The 15210-nt window shown below is 40.8% G+C and overlaps 1 long non-coding RNA gene across 1 annotated transcript in view; it reads right to left on the minus strand.

Annotated features, from left to right (window-relative positions):
* The window catches only part of LOC130540806 (uncharacterized), a 54259-nt gene that overhangs the window by 9607 nt on the left and 29442 nt on the right, over window positions 1–15210 (minus strand). The window contains exon 3 of the long non-coding RNA XR_008954809.1: window positions 4192–4402. This is a non-coding gene — a long non-coding RNA (uncharacterized LOC130540806). The remainder of the gene's footprint in view (window positions 1–4191; window positions 4403–15210) is intronic.

Genomic DNA, 15210 nt, shown 5'->3' on the forward strand with positions numbered 1-15210 from the left:
GTGGCTCATGCCTGCAATCTCTGCACTTTGTGAGACTGAGGTGGGTAGATCCCTTGAAGTCTGGCCAACATGGTGAAACCCCATGTGTACTAAAAATACAAAAATTAGCCGGGCGTGGTGGCATGGGCTTGTAATCCTCCCAGCGACTTGGGAGGCTGGGGTGGGAGAATCCCTTGAATCCAGGAGGTGGAGTTTGCAGTGAGCCTAGATCATGCCACTGCGCTACAGCCTGGATGACAGACTGAGACTTTGTCTCAAAAAAAAAAAAAAAAAAGAAGAAAGAAAGAAAAGAAGTGCTAACCCTCCTTTCTGAGTTTCCTCATCCTAGGATTTTACCTCTACATTCATTCAATCTGCCCTTAAAGACAAGAAAAAAAAGAAGGCTTGAAACAATAACAACAACACTGCAAAACTTTCAGGAATTTTCTAAATAAATGTCTTTCTTTTTCAGATGGGGAAAACGATTTTGCAGGTGAAACTCAGAAAGATGAAGCAGCTTTCCAGAACCACAAAGCGAACCGAGGGCAACATGAAGACGAAGACTCAGGTCTCTTTATTCTTCTCAAAGTGATCTTTCCATTGTGTCGCAAGGCTGCTACTTGGCGATCTTCCGAACATTAGGACAAAGTAACTCACCAATCAGGGGTTTACTGCCTTACCTGCCGAATCTATTAGCCTCCCCAGACCTCAATCCTACCCCCCATAAGATGGATCACAGAAGGTTAGCAAAATGGCTTAAAGAGTCTTTCTTTTTTCAGCATCTCAGGGCCCGATGACAAAAACATGCTCAGAGCTGCATTCCCCAAAGCAAGAGTCATGTGGGCAGGCACAGGGGCTGGGTGCAAAGGAAGGTCAAAGAAGTTTGGAAAAATTCTGTTTTCAATCATTTCTTTGCAGCAGATTTAGAAGGATCATGTGCACTATGTGAATACCCTAGAGGGACAAGCTATGAAGTATTTCCCAACTTATTTGTGTAGAGACTTTTTTTTTTTTTTTGCAAAGAATATCTTGCAGTACTAACGATCTGTGGATAACACTTCAAGTAAGGATGCTTTCGACCACTGGTCAACAAATTATGGTCCACAGATCAAATATGTCTTGCAAATAAAGTTTTATTGCTGCACAGACACACTTGGAATGCAGAGACTAAGTGGCCCACAGAGTCAATATTTACTACCCGGTTCTTTAGAAAAGAAGTGTGTATCCCCTTTAGAGAATAGTACTATGGGCTCCTTGTACTTTTTATTGTAACTTAGAGCCTCAGCATTAGTTACCATAAATGTTGGAGACAGAACATTTTCCCTCCTTCCTAACAGTACAATGGAGTCTATCCACTGAGATGGTTGTTATGGACACATGCTTAGAATTTTCACTTTCAGTCCATCTAAGCATCCATTCACAGATGATATGGTTTGGCTATGTCCCCACCCAAATCTCATCCTGAATTGTAGCTCCCACAATTCCCATGTTTCAAGGGAGGGACCCAATGGGAGGTAACTGAATCATGGGACGGGTCCTTCCCACGCTGTTCTTGTGATGGTGAATTAGTCTCACAAGATCTGATGGTTTCATAAAGGAGAGTTCCCCTACACACTCTCTTTCTCTTTGGCTGCTGCCATCCATGTAAGATATGACTTGCTCCTCCTTGCTTTCCACCATGATTGTGAGGCCTCCCCAGCCATGTGGAAATGTGAGTCCATTAAACCTCTTTTATTCATAAAACAGTCTCAGGTATGTCTTTATTAGCAGTGTGAGAACAGACTAATACAACAGATAAGTTAACTAAGACTTGCTTGTAAACGTGACAAACTTGAGATCATATAGATGTCCCAATTCCAGGGCTGGGGTGCTTACATCCACTGCATAATGGCCTTGTCCACTTCTTGCTAAGTGGGAGAAACTGGGATGGAAAGGCTAGTTCTCTATTGGAAACTGCATCCAGATTGGAGGCCCATTCTAAGTTTCCCAGTGAAGAGGAATTGCAATTGAGCTTCTGCCTGTGTCATTCCAGGGCACACTAACATTTGCTATAGGTTTACATCTAACCTTAAATTTGTAGTTTTTTTTTCTTTTGTTGCAGATTGGTTTTCAGTGAACTGAATACTAAAAAGATATTATAGAGAGAAACAACCCGCCTGGCTGATTGTTTCTTCCCAAAATGGATGTGATGATGAGTGAACGCTTTCATTTACATAAACAATCAGTTGAAAGGCCCTCACCAAATGTGAGCATTCATATTTGATGACATCCTGATTATAACCATAAATAACAATATTTTCATTGTTGGGTAATAAACATCATTATCCAGTGTGTTTTAGGTGAGTGGGCACTTAACGGGGTAAGAAGGAGATGATCAGGAAGATTAAGGTGAGAGCTCAATAAGATGAGAAGAGATAACCTTGCAAATTTAAGGTGTGCAATAAACATCTTTGCCAAGGGCCTGTTTTTCAATACAATTAGGTTTTTTGACTCAAACCAGATAACTTGTGCAAATAAAAAGTATCACAGCAGAAAAATCTTTTAATCACCCTGCAAGCCTGTGTCAAAGGACAAAATGTGCCAGGTTCTGCCTGTGGTGAGCTCATGGTCTGGCGAGATGACCAGAGCACTCATACACAAGCCATGACAGTGCAGTGTGAAAAAAGTGTCAGAACAAAGAAAACAAGTTTCTGTGGGTCTCTTTCTGTGCAGGTGTTCTATGATCCTGTGATTCTGATTTCATTGTTTTGTTCTTTTGCTTTGTTTTGTCTTTGGTTGCTTATTTTTAAATTTCAATTTCTGTAGTTTTAAATGATTGTATTCACGTAGGATATACCTTCATAAAGCTCATTAACCTTCAGCATACAGGTTGGTGAATTTTTATATATAAGCACACTTATGTGACCACCAACTAGATCAAGACACAGGATATTCAGTACCCCAAATGTGGACACTTTATTTATTTTATTATTATATTTTTTTTGTGAGACGGAGTCTGGATCTGTCACCCAGGCTGGAGTGCAGTGGCGCCATCTCGGCTCACTGCAAGCCTCGCCTTCTGGGTTCATGCTGTTCTCCTGCCTCAGCCTCCTGAGTAGCTGGGACTACAGGCGCCCACCACCACACCCAGCTAATTTTTTTGTATTTTTAGTAGAGACAGAGTTTCACTGTGTTAGCCAGGATGGTCTTGAACTCCTGACCTCGTGATCCACCTGCCTTGGCCTCCCAAAGTGCTGGGATTACGGGCGTGAGCCACCGTGCCAGTGAATTGTTTTAAACCTCAAAGCAGTGCACCTTATAAATAAACAAAGGAAAATAAAATTACAGAGACCAAAAGAAAAATAAATTCTAAAAAGATTATCAGCCAGGTGTGGCGGCACACACCTATAGTCCCAGCTACTCGGGAGGCTGAGGCAGGAAGATCCTTGATCCCAGGAGTTTGAGGCTGCAGGGAGCTATGATCACTGTGCTGCATTCCAGCCTGGGTGACAGGGTGACACCCTGTGTCAAAATAAAATAAAAGAATAAGATTATGAAAGAGGCAGTGGTCATGAGCATAGGCGTTAGCACAGAGACAAATCCAAAACCTGGAGCTGGCATCCACAACCTGTGAGTCCCTAGAAAATGCATCTCATCTCTTTGAGACTCAGTTTCCCCAACTGCAAATCACCAATGACAATACCAAATTGGGAGGATAAGAACTGTGAGATTGATAGGGAGAGTTGTGCAGGTAACTGTAGTAGGACTGGTAGAAGCCCCCCATGATGTGGCCCACAATGAGAGGTCAGGAAATATTTGCTAGTCCTGTGATGAGAAGACAGCAACAATGCAGAGGTTCCACTTTGCAGCAGGTCAATAGTTTGTATGGCCTCTAAGTTATGGATTTATTGTTCAAAGGAAATGCCATTCATAAGGGAAGAAGAACATGTCATTGATGAGTTGTGAAGAAGGTCCTTGCTTCTCTGTCACTTCTGCCATGATTGTAAGTTTTCTGAGGCCTCCCTGGCCATGTAAAACTGTGAGTCAATTAAACCTCCTTTCTTTATAAAATACCCAATCTCGGGTATTTCTTTATATCAGTGTGAAAATCGACTAATACATACAGCATGAGTGTCTAAGCCTCTCTGAGCCTTGCTTTTCTCATTGTTATGGGGAGGTAGTGGAATCTGTGCTCCAGGCTAGTTGGGAGAGTTAAATGAAGTGTTATATTACCTCCTGGTCCATGGTAAACACTTCCCAAATGTTGACTTCTCCTTCTTCATTCTGAAAGCAGACAATTGGGAGAAAAGCTCTGTGGTTTTTTTTTCTCCTTTGCAAACTCCAGTACATTCTCTCTGACAAATCAGGACCACAAAGAGAGAGTTGATGGGAGAGATGAATGAAGCGCCAGTTCTTGCCTCTTCTTTTAATTCAAGTTTTATCTCTATGGATAAGCATCATCAGACACTAGTCAAACATTTTATGATTTAGAAAGGAATTATAATTCAGAGAAAGAAAATTACATAAAAGGAAAGAAGTAGTTACAAAATAAGTTCTCTCGTTCTATGTATCTTTTTATTTTGTACACTAATTTCTGGATATGTCTGTTAATCAGCATTTAGCTGTTTTCCAACAGGTACAATTATTTTGTCAAAGGTCATAGGGTTTTTTTGTAGTTTTTTTTAAATTAATCTTTGAAAATAAAGTTAATTTACAGTTTATTAACTTAGATTACTAGAAATCACTCCCACGGGCTTTTCAACTGCAACAAAACCTCAGAAAAGTGAATTTTTAAGACTAATTTGTAAGACTTAAAAACATTAATAGCTATCACTGAATCAGCGGGAGAAAAAATAGACTGTCTATTCTCTCCCTCTGCATTCAGAACCAAGGTTTTGTATTTTCCCCATAAACATTCAGAATCTGATTTTCCTGTTCTTTTTTCCCTCAAAACAAATGGCGATTTTCCATGATGACGATAATTATATAGCACCTAAGGGCTTAAAAACACACTCACTTTCAGGCTGTCTATGAACATGCTCTTAGCTCACTCCTGAGAAGAAAGGAGTTTTATTGACAAACTGTTTTTCAGTTGAATGAATTGAAGCTCAGGGAGGTGGGCTGGCTTAATCAAGCTCAGGTGGCTACAAGTGGTTGAGGCAGGTCTGAGAACTGAGGAAGGAACCAAGGCTGTGCACTTCCCTGTGATTAAAAAGATGGTGTCTAAATTGTACGTACTGAACAACCAAATTGAAGATAGCCCTGTCCCAATACCTAGGCCCCCCTCTCTTCTCAGTCCTCCCCATCTTTAAAGCCCCAGGAAGGTATGCCCAGATTTTGAGAATTGACTACGTCATTCCAAGCCTCAGTCCAAAGTGACCAGTTGAGTGTTTCCCAAGGGCCACAGTGCAAGAAAGCAGAGTGGGCATCTCCTATTTGAAATTCAGGTCCTTCCCCTGACATGCATTAACCATGTGATCTTGTCCAAATTGCTACTTCTTTTTGACCCTAATTTTCCCATAGGTAGACAGGAAGAACAATATCCACCTAGCAGCATGATTATAAGTATTAAATAAAACAATGTGTGCAAATGTATGAGGATCAGAATTAAGCATATAATAGATGCTTAATAAGTGCTATCCCAATTTCTCCCTTCTCTGGAATGAGTTCACTTTGCTTGAACACATTGATGTTGATAGGCATATATGGAAAATGTGAGGTCTGGTGAAGCAGGGGTTGCAGGAGTTCGGCAAACCTGACTCTCCTTCTTCCTGAGAACATGGCAGACCACATTAACTGGCCTCCTTTGCAGTTAGGCATTGCTGTGTGGCTCTGGATATGATGAAGAAAATGATGGTGAATTTAAAAGGATGGTTCTTTTCCTTCAGGAACACACATTAAGAATGAACTTCAGCAAGCAATAAACTTCAGATCTGGCCAATCATTGATAGTTGGGAGTTTACCTGTTATAGTGGCTAGTGTTACCTTATCCAGTACTTACCCATGCAACGTGGTTCATTCACTTAGAAATAGCTCACACATTTACATACACAGCAACGTGTGCACACACAAAGACACACACACACACCAGAAATTTAACATTTTTGTGGATACAGTGAATGTTTTATGGAATTTTAAAAATTCTTGATAGTATCAAGAATTCAAAAATTTATACTTGGAGAGACCTTCAGAGGCCAATTGAGAATTTCCCTTTTATAGCTGTCTTGCAGTTGACCACCCACTGCTTGAACCTCTCCTCTGATATGGTGCCCACTGTCTCCCATGAAAATTCCTGGCCAAGAGAGCTCTAAGTGTTACAATGTGGGCTTCATGACAAGATCAGAGCTGCCTTCTCTAATGCCTAGCCATTCACCAGGGCTCCACCCTCTGAGAACCAAGAGCCTGCTTGTTTTCCTATAGAAAATCCCCTTAAATAATTGAAAATATAGCCAGTTCCTCCATAACCTTTGTTTTGAAAGTGCACTTTTGTTTAATGTGATTGATGTCATAAGGAACAATGCAACATTACAAAACTACACCTAGCTAGATGGAGCCACATAGAAATGTGAGACAACTTACCCTCCCATCTCAGGTCACCCTTCCTCCGTCACTTCACAATAACTCACAAGCCTCCCCACTTCCCAGGCCCCCTTCCACAAGCAAGCTTCAGCCCTTTCTCAAAGTTAGTGTTGCATGTATTGTAGCATGCATATATTTATTAACTACTTAACTGGTGCAAAACGGCAGTATCTCTTCTATTAGGTCACATATTTTTAAAAATGTATCCCTGATGAAGTTTTTGAATGTTGTGCCCTAGCCTAATTTCCTCTCTAATCCCTGGGATTGTGAGTGATTTTTAGGAAAACAGATGTCACAGTGTGGCAGAACTGACTGTAGAACTTGCCTCTTCCTTTGGCTTGTTGATGAGATAGGAGAGTATTTGTCATTAAGGTACATCTTCACATTCTCTCAATAGAAAAGAACCTTGCACCAGGCTTGGCCTGGTGCTGGAAACTCAATGATGAGTAAACACAAGTAGTTCTTGTGTTTCCAGAGCTTACAGATTATAGTCCTCCCAACCTCTCAATTCTCCTAGGAAGAAGAACAAATAGACAAACAAAGGAGGATGACAATGAAATGGTGTAATTTCTGGCTCAGCTAATCCAACCACTGAAAACAGAGAAAAAGGAGAGAATTCATGTTGGTGGGTCACTTGCACCAGTGCCTATTCCAGGTGTTTATATAACCATTAAGTCCATTCAGTCCAGCTACAAGCCCTGGGGTGAGCTTTACATCTTTCATTTTGGAAGTGAGGGACTGGGGAGTTTTAGCATCTTCTGAAGACCTAGGGCTCAAATCCCATTGAGCTCTGACACTAATTCTTATGTATTTTCCAATATATCATGATTTTCCCCAGTGTGCTTTCTGCCTTACCCAGTGTCTACTCTGTTGAATTAAGGACCAAATATGTTTTTGATGCTGACGGTTCTTTGCATGGTGTTCACATATTAGCCAGGAAAGTGGGAGTTGGAACTACCAAATAAAAGTAGGCAGGATTTGCCTGACCAGGGAGGGCAAAAGACAAATACAAGTATGTAGATTATTAACAGATATTATTTGACTTCAAGCCCAATTCAGAACTAATAAAGTTTGCATAATTCATACAATCATAAAATGAAACATTTTGCAAAATTGCATCACATATGGAAGTGATGACCTATCATCTAGTATCTATGAAGTGCAAGGGTGATTTCAAAGTTGTATTTCAAGGGGCCTTTGAGAGATCATTTGGGGCCAGAAATGGCCAATATAGTGGAGTTGTGGCCATTTCGTGCCGGCATGGCAACTAAAAGCTGGAACTGCAGCCAGGAATGCAGTAAAAAGAGACTATGCATCCTGTTTCTACGACTTATATTCATCACCGCAGACAACCAGGTAATTCAATTATCTTTGGCCTTGGAAGTCTGTGTCATGTGGTTTATGTGCCTTTCTCTATCAGTCCCTGTTGTTCCGTCAGACCTGAGGGTGGTGGCCCTGGGCTGGATGGAGGAGGGAGAGCACTGGTGTGTACATGGACAGGAGGCTAAGAAGAAGAATCTGTGTTATTTACTCTGAAAGTGATGACAATGATCTCGTGGTCCAGAATGCATTGTCCCTTGGAGCCCCCAGTAAGAATAACATAATTCACTTTTATAGCATCACATTTTATACAAACTCTTTTGTTGGTGAAGAAAAATGTCTCATCTGACATGATTGCAGGGGAACTCTCCTTGTGTTCTTTCTCTCCCTTGCCCCTAATATTCTTGCACCCATCTATAAGAGCACATAAAATGTGTGGCATGCAGGGTTGTAATGAGGTGGCAGATTTTTTCTAACATCAGAATTTCAATAAGGATGAAATTTGCCTCCAAAAGAGGACAGTGATCTTTTCACAAACACTGTCCTTTGTCCTGAGGCACACAAAATCCCCAAATCCCTAAAATATTTCATCTGAAGATAAGATAATTTTGCTCTAGCTTAGGCTGAAAAAGAAAGAAGGGGGAAAAGCCATCTATCAGATGCAGCCAGAAAAGTCCTGTTGCTTAGGGAGAAGGTAAATTAAAGGCTCCTATCTTATCTGTATTTCAATTAAAATCTTATTTTTGGTCCCCGGCAGTGCAATCCGTTGAAGTCTTTCCAAGTAAAAAAAAAAAAAAAAAAAAAAAGCCATTTCAGTAGGTGGACGTTAAAGAAATCTTTAATGGTTATGTTCTACATGTGATATGGGCTACTTTTCATGTAGGGGAGAAATGACATGAACAATATTTTGAAAGAGATATGAAATTTACAAAAGTCAGAAGGGCAATGGATGCATTACCCTGGTGAATTCTTTCTCACAGGGTTTTTTTATTCACTGAACCCCATTAGAATATCTGCTAACCCACCCCTGATACTTAAGAAATTATAGCTAAAGAGGTTGGGGGAGGAGATCCAGGAAAGGGGGTTAGGAACTGTCTGAATATCTCGTTATCAAAATCCTTTTGAGGCACTGAGATCAGGACTGGGTTTATCACAACAAAGCAGGCAGAAAGAAAGAAGCCAGTATTCAGATTAGACCCTGCTACCCATGTGAGTAACTCTTATTGAAACAGCTTAGTAGAACCCAATGAATAAGACCTAGTGCTTCATGCCAAATTATAGACTAAATCAGGAATCAAGTAATAAATAGACCAATCAACCAATCAATCAATACAATTAAATGCAAAAAATATATAAACTAGGTTCCAAAGTAAAAATAAGGCAATTATAAAGAGTGAGATTTATGTCAGCCATCAAGGAAACACTAATGAGTAATTTGTATGTCCACAGCATTGTGCTGTATAATCCTTGGGGGGTAAGGATGGAGATGTGATAAAGGAGTGATATGGCTTGGCTCTGTGTTCCCACCCAACTCTCATCTTGAACTGTAATTTCCACATGTCTAGGGAGGGACCTGGTGGGAGGTGATTGGATCATGGGGGCAGATTTCCCCCTTGCTGTTCTTGTGATAGTGAGTGAGTTCTCATGAGATCTGGTGGTTGATAAATGTCTTATGCATCCCCTGCCCTCATTCTCTGCCCTGCCGCCATGTAAGATGTGCCTTGCTACCCCTTCACCTTCTGCCATGATTGTAAGTTTCCTGAGGCCTCCCAAGCCATGTGGAACTGTGAGTCAATTAAGCCTCTTTTCTTTATAAATTACCCAGTCTCAGGTATTTCTTTATAGCAGTATGAAAATGAACTAATATAAAGAGTATGTTCCAGAGTGAAGGGAGGAGGTGTAGGTTCTATTGCTAGCTTTGCTACAAATGACCAAGACAAAGGTCAGTAAACTTTTTCTGTGAAGGACTAGATAGTAAATATTTCAGGCTTTGCAGACCGTATGGTGCCTCTTGCAACTACTCAAGTCTGCTGCTGTAGTATGAAAGCCACCGTGGACAATATGTAAACGAATGGGCATGACTGCATTCCAATAAAATTTTCTTTATGGACATTGAGATTTGAATTTTTTACATGTCAGAAAATATTATGCATTTTTCCCAATCATTAAAACATATAAAAACCACTCTTAACTCACAGATGATACACAGAGATACAGTGGCCAGATTTAGCCTCTTGGTGATAGATCAGCCAAACACTGATCAAGGTGATACCTCAATACCACCATAAGGTGGTCAGGTTCACTACTGAAGAAGTGATTTAGATAGTGCAAGGTGTGAATTGTGACAGCACCTTAAGTATTGGAGTTCCAAGAGAAAGCATCAGCAGGACTACTGTTGGGACAATTAGGCTGCATAGGGGAGGAGAGAGGCTGTGGCTCATTTGTTAGCTAGAAATGTTATCAGAGGGAGTGATGGGTTAACAATAATAACGTAGTATGTTATCTTACTGAGCCAACATTTACTGAGCACTTACCCAAAGCCAGGCACTGTTCTACACATCCTTCCAATTCTTTAAGCTTTACGTCAATGGAAAGATATAGGTGTTTTTTCTACCACAACACTGCAAATGGGGAAACAGGCCAGGGGAGTAAACTAACTTGCGAGAGGGCACAGAGCTGATAAGTGATAGATCCAGAAAACACTAGAGCTGGGAATTTGGAAAGTGCCATGTAGAAGTACAGACCCAGAACTCAGGGGTCAAATTGTCTCGGTTCCTATCAGGCCTTCACCCCTTGCCAGCTCCAGGAACCAGCTTCCTAAACTCTGAGCCTCACATTCCTCCTCTGTGAGACAGAACAATCATTGAATCTACTTTCTAACGTGAGATTGAGAAATAATCAAACTTATGGCTCATAACTAGTGACCAATAAATATTGGTTAATACTACCATTAACTATAAATTGTCCTAAGTCTTTTCAAACACATTTGAATGTGGAGCTATTAGTACAGTATATTCTTTGCTTCGAAATTCCCTCAGTCTGACTTTGATTCCTCTGAATCTGTTCTTTGTATCAGGATTTGGCAAATGAGGCCATAGTCCCTCCATTTATAAATTCATAAATATTATGATATTGTAAACAGCAGGGAAAAGTCCTGAGGACGTTTTTAGACAGCCCCTGGAAAAGCCCCAGGAGTGCGCATGTTGTCCCAGACTCTGTTGGGTCTGGAAACATAAGCAACAACAGCACTGCTGATTGAATGCAGATTCGATGGGCTCCAAGGGACCTGGAGGCGAATCTCACCTGACCCCTGCCTTCGAGGAGGGCGACATGCAAATCACTCCCACCAGCATTCTGGGTGCGTGCGCAGCCAGTCCCTCAGGTGTCTCATCCTGAGGAAGACCCATATGATCAGCTCAGCAGACTCCATCTTGTTTTATGAACATCCCTAATTATTTTAGACAATGGGATTCTCAAGTTTTGAGGATTTTCTTTTCTTTCCAGTAGTTCTTGATTTTAAAATCAAGATCAGATCCTACCATCCCATATTCCAAGTGCTCACATCCTAATAATTTCTGGAGATTTCATGATCTTTAGAACAAGTTCAAATCTCAAACTGTTTTTTTTCCCCTGACATTCAGGATCTTTCAAACTCTCATTCTTCTATTTATACAACAGAAATTTATCAGTTTTTATTTCTATCTTTCAATAATTTTACAAAGCACAGGATCTAGCATCTCTGAAATTGGGATGTACCTTAAAATCAATGGCATACTTCCAGGACACATTCTCAACACTGTATGCCAAGGAGCACTGATGACACAGTGGACACAGCCTGCATGCATGTGTACATCAGAGGACCTACATTGCAACTTGCAGATTCTCAGAGATAATGGTAACCTGGACGTAATGGTAACCAAGACTTAAGGGCACAGAATGTTTTTTAACCCCCTGGACTCAAACAGATGTGGGAAGTGGTGAACCAGTTGGGTTTATCAACATTCCCAAATAGGAGTCAAAAATAGGCCCGCTGTCCGTAATTGCAAAGCCAACTTAATTGTCTGGCTTCAATAACCTTTGTTCTTTGGTGCATTCTTTTAAGCAACACTGCATCCTCATCATTCTTGATGGCAGAAAAACAAACACTCTATGGAACCAACACAGACTCCAACTGCCAAAGTGACTCAAGAAAGTTGCAACCTGTGAACGAGTTTTAAGACTATTAAGACCTACCTTCCTTTTGATCACAAGAATTATATATAATGAAACTCTACGTCTACTTAAATCTAAAGGATTTCTTTTGTAAGTGTAAAATACAATTTCTAAGTAATAATAAAGAATTGTGCTGTGGTTTTATTATCAATGTTATTTTTTTCTTACTTTTTTATTGGTAGTACTGAAGATATTGTTTCATCTTACAATTGATGATATCTTAGATTCAATAAAATATGGTTGTGTGCTAATCACAGACCATACTGGGATCAGAGACACCGAAGAACAGAGATAGCCCTTGCTGTAAGGACTCAGAATCTGCTAAAATGATATCAGCCCCCAGGTCCTCTAGGTATGATTTCCTTGGACTATCCCTTCCATATTGATGCACATTTACTTATCCTTCAAGACCCAGGTTAAATAACATCTCCAAAGAGATATTTTCCCAGATAGTGCATCATCTCTCATTCTCTGCAGAAATAACAACTTCTTCCTTGGCACCTCTATAATGTTTTTATTATAGTCGTGGGCACTGGAGCCAGGCACCTTGGTTTAAACCCTGGCACATCCTTTTGCTACTTCTGTGGCCTTAGGCAAGATAATTAGGTACACCGAGCCTCAGTACCTTCATTTATATTGTGGATCTGTATCTCATTCTCATCTCAGATAACTATTTTAAGGATTAAATGCATTAATATGGGTAAGGCACTTAGAAGAGTATCTAGCATAAAGTAAGCAGATTTGACCATTATCACGCCACAGTGTCAGCCTTGATCCCACTGTAATTTGGTTCATTGTGGTGTGGGTCTGCATGTAAGCTCCTGGAGGCTGAAATGATGCCTGCTGTCAGCTTCATTTCTTTCTCTGCAGAGAGTACGGCATTTGGCTCAAAGGACAGAGTCGTTCATTAAGCCCATCCACAAACATTTGTTAAACACCTAGTATACATTAGCAATTGTTCTAAGCTCTAATAATAAAGCTCTTAAAAATATATGTGGAATGAATGAGCTAATAATTATTCACTTTACAAATAGTGGTGTGATAGCCAGAAAACAGACCAAGCACTTGGGATGCATGAACTCTGCACGTGATCTCTGTCATGTTTTGTGTATTTTGCGTAATGTTTATTTGTTTAAACCAATAAATACTTTCCTAAAATTACAACCACCACACCTGATAGCATGGTCTTCTGGACTGCTGTCTGGTTCAACTTAACTCCCCTAAGGGGCTATCTCTGACTCATCAGGGATCATGCCTCTTTGTAATGTTAAAAGTCTCCACATGGAGTCTGCCGGAGTTAGATTCCAAATGTTTCAACCTCAGTTGTTCACTACTCTCCCTCTGCTCTCCGAGTTGTCTCAGCTATGAACCTTGTCTCCAGCCTGTACTCTTTCTCAATACTTCCAAGCTGACATAGGCTCAATTTCTTTTTTGGTTGTGTTTTTGTTTCTCTATCTCAGCCCTTCTTCCTTGCTATAAACCAAATGTTTGTGTTCCTGCAAGTTCATATGTTGAAATCCTAACCCCCAATGAGAGAATATTCGGAGGGAGGGGGGCCTTTGGGAGGAGATTAAGTCATGAGGGCGGAGCCTTCAAGAATGAGATTATCAAAGAGACCTCAGAGAGCTTGTTTGCCCAATTTGCCATGTGAGGATACAGTTAGAAGACGGCCATCTATGAACCAGGAAACAGGCCCCCATCAGACACTGAAAGTGCCAGTACTTTGATCTTGAACTTCTCAGGCTGCAGAACTGTGAGCAATAGATTGCTGTCCTTTATAGACCTCCGGTTATAGACCTCCCAGTCTATGGTATTCTGTTATAGCAGCCTGAATGGACTAAGACAATCCCAAGCATAACTTTCTAGATAACATTTGCCTTCCCTCGTAGGGAACCTCCCCAGTTTCTCCTCACCTGACAGCAGCTGCAGAAAGGTGATGTGTAGCTGCAAGTGCTGCTCACCTATTATTTCCTAGTCTCCAACTTCTGGGCACAGGGTAAGTCTGTTTCAGGAACTCTGTAACAGCTTTGGCCAATGTGTTGTGAACTAAGGAAATATGGCTCACTTCCAGGTAAAGCATTTGTTTGCATGTGAAGACCCTTCAGTTCTCTGTAGCCTTCTGACCTGGTGATAAGAATAGTCATCAGGCTGAGTTTTGGAGTGAGAAGTCAAGGAATAGAACCCCATTGACCTCATGATGGACTTAGGGCATGAGAAAGGAATAATGATCAGATGCTATTAGTGATTAATATCTGGGAGTTTCCTAATACCGCTGCAGAGTGGATACAATTGTCCAGACTGCTAAGGGCCGACAACATTTTCTACATCCTTAAGCTCTATTTCCTTTTGGCTCATTATGATGACACATTAACTGTTCATGTACTGTGGATGAAATCCATGTGACATTTTTGGCAAAACCTCAACCAAATATTTTCAGGTCTTTCTGTGTGTATCCTATGGAAGATGGCCTGTGTTGCCAAGTTGTATGCTGATGAACCAGTACTGGCATTTATTACAATTGAAAAGTAGCAGAAAGCTGTCTAATAAAACTTCTATTGTTTAGTGAACAGGGCTGGAATTAGGTAATGGTGGCAGGCACATTATAAGCAATTGTGCTTGATGCAGGGTTCACTTAGATTCATTCGTGGCGTGGAGTCATTTCCAAATGCCAGTCTCCACTCTGTGTGCAGTACCAGCATCTAATATTTCTAAACATATTTCGGCTCAGTGACACCTTAATGGTATACAATAACACTCGGCGTCCCTCTTAGAAAAATGGATACTCTCATTTCTCTAAACATTAGGCCTTTACCTTTAACCATTTCCATTTAAATGCAAATTTCAATCATGTCCACCTTTCTGTGTTCCAACATGAGCATACATGTTGGAAATGATAGCAGCTTGAATCCAAATTTCAAGAGGCTGGGAGCTGCTTCCTACAGGAGTCCTAGACGAGTTTAAATGGTTATTTTTTGTGTGGCTTCATGTTGCTGAGATTAGTCTCTAAGGGAGTATTTTGCCTTTATTGGGAGGAGTGGCTAAGTCAGAAGAAGGAAGGACGGCTTTCAGAGCAGGGGACAGACACAGGGATGGATGTCCCAGAAGTGAGTAACACCTTAATGGACCCTGGCTTATATTCTT

Source organism: Pan paniscus, chromosome 15, assembly GCF_029289425.2.
Source record: "Pan paniscus chromosome 15, NHGRI_mPanPan1-v2.0_pri, whole genome shotgun sequence".
Lineage (NCBI taxonomy): Eukaryota > Metazoa > Chordata > Mammalia > Primates > Hominidae > Pan > Pan paniscus.